Below are 2607 nucleotides of genomic sequence, written 5' to 3'. Positions count from 1 at the left end.
TTCCTGGTTCGGCGAGACAGCAACACCATGTGACGCGGGTGTCCGCTAGGCTGAGCGGAAGTGGAGGCCGGTTCTCCGGATGCTGATTGGGCGAGACGGAGATACCACGTGATCTGGGTCTACTCGGCGCTCCGCCGCAGAACAGGTGTAATGACTGGACGCCGATTGGGTGACAGGCGTATCACGTGATTCGTGTGTTTCGTGGGTGGCCGGCTTGCTGATGTCCGCATGTCAGTCTTCGCCGCGTTTGCCACTCTTCCCAGAGTGATCTCGGGTGTAACCTCACGTGCGATGTGCTGATTTTTGTCATACTTTTGTGCCATTTTATCCCTGTATTCCACCTCACTTCCCAGAGTCTTCATTGTTTGTTATTCTGTCATTTAAACTATGAGAATCTGCTGTTTATATACGTCACAACCATTACAGATATAAATAGTCTACATTATGCCAAAATTGTGATGAAATCAGTGGGTTGATTTTTTTTGATGGGGGAACAGCAGGTGGCGTAATGGTTGCAGTTGGCACCCCGCACTCCGAGTACCCAGGTGCAAACCTCACTTCCCGCCTGTAGATCAAGGTACTTACCCTGAAGTGATGCAGTAAAAATTACCGTACTGTATAAATGGGTCAGGGTAACACTATAAGAGAAGTGCATTGAGAAAGACATTGGTTAAATACATGAACGCATTTCCTAATCTGGCTGATGCTTTTCTCCAAAGTGACTTACAATGATTTTCCCATTTATACAGCTGCAGGGTAATTTTAATGGAGCGTTTTTTTAAACAAAAGTGTCGATTTGCATGATAAATCCCATGAATTGCATAAGTTATGAGACAGCTATTAGAAAGTGGTACATGACCATACCCGTGTGTTCAATGTGCTATTTCAGCTGTGATGTATTGTTTAAATCAAACTTCGTGACTGGAAAGGAGAGGTACAGCTGGTTTTGTCATGGAAGCAGCGTGACTGCTGGAAGGCGTATCGTCTCCAAGTGCTCCTATGAAAAGGGAGGAGTTCAGCCACTGGGAGGGCAGCAAGACAATTTTACTTAAATTGCATAGACAGGACGCATATATAGTTTCCACCTGGGAAGGTAACACAAAACAATACATTAATAAAAAATTAACAAAAAAGGAATAAAACAGTAATGAAAAAGCAAATACATTTAAACGCAATTAATTCCTCCAAATCTGACATCCTCTGCCTACTATTTACCATCTCTTGACAACATCACAAGGGGGGGTGCAGTGGTGCAGTGGGTTGAGCCAGGTCCTGCTCTCTGGTGGGTCTGGGGTTCGAGTCCCGCTTGGGTGCCTTGTGACGGACTGGTGTCCCGTCCTGGGTGTGTCCCGTCCCCTCCAGCCCTACGGCCTGTGTTGCCGGGTTAGGCTCTGGTTCACTGCGACCCTGTATAGGACAAGTGGTTCAGACTCTGTGTGTGTGTGTGTGTGTGTGTGTGCGAGAGACGACATCATCTTCTACAAAGATCCTTGGTGTGATGTTGGATGACTCAGCCAAATCGATCGTCACCTAGGCACCCAAAGCTGTCCCCACTCTGTGGCATTTTCCTTTATAACATTTGCAGAAGCCAGCCCTTCCCCAGTGACTCCCCAGCTCCTGGTCCAAGTCTTTGTTCTCTCAAATCTCCATTTGGCTCATTCGGAATTCTGGCTTTTCTATCGCAACTAAACTCCAGTTTAAGACCCTCATCCTAACATAGGGGTTCAAGGAGTGTGAGGACCCCTCTGTGGTGTCCGAAAAGGAAGGTACACCGTTCTTTGGAGGTTTCCCTGAAACAAAGCACTGGAACACTTGAAGTGTGCAAAATAAAGAGTTTATTAAGAACAGTAGCTCGTGTCACAACCTCACTTCACACCGCGGAACCTCATCTGCGTTCGCGCAAAAAAGCTCCCGTTATATATATTAGTGCCCCCAATAACGGCTCCCGCTTCTCTTAGGAAATAACCAATGACAATGATCCTTTGTCAACTTACACCCTACAGGCCGGCAGGAACCTTTCTTTGACAAAACTCTCAAGGATTCGTTCTTGGTGTAAAACACCACACCCTCGTACCTCCATTCCACTCAAATTCAAGTGCTACTGTTCTTCTGACTTCCTGGCTCCTCTTCGTCTCCAGATGCACCTCCTCACTCGCCAACTTGGAACTGTCTAAACATCTCTGCTCTCGCTCACAGCTTCACTTGTGCTGAAGCTGCCGTCTCGAGTCATCGTCTTGCTATTTCATAGCGGTGTTGGTCCAGATCTTGTGTTTAGCTGCAGCGCAATATTTCGCGATGGATCGTCTTCCTCGGAATATGCCGTGACCTTCTAAGCTCTTTGGCTTCACGCTAGACTAACAGTGGGATATGTCTTGTTACAAAGGCATCAGCTTCACAATAATAACAATAACGAGGTGCAGCATATTAACCATAATAAAATATGTAATACAACAAGAACCAAAGGCAGCTAGTAGCATAATAGAAAGGTTGCCTTTGGATCCAGAGGTTACCGGTTCAAATCTCAGCTGCAGTACCGCCGAGCAAGGTCCTTACCCTAAAATCAACCAGCTGTATAAATGGGTAAATAATTGTAAAGTAGCTTTGTTT

The sequence above is a fragment of the Scleropages formosus genome, chromosome 4, assembly GCF_900964775.1.
Source record: "Scleropages formosus chromosome 4, fSclFor1.1, whole genome shotgun sequence".
Classification (NCBI taxonomy): domain Eukaryota; kingdom Metazoa; phylum Chordata; class Actinopteri; order Osteoglossiformes; family Osteoglossidae; genus Scleropages; species Scleropages formosus.
This window is presented reverse-complemented; position numbering follows the sequence as displayed.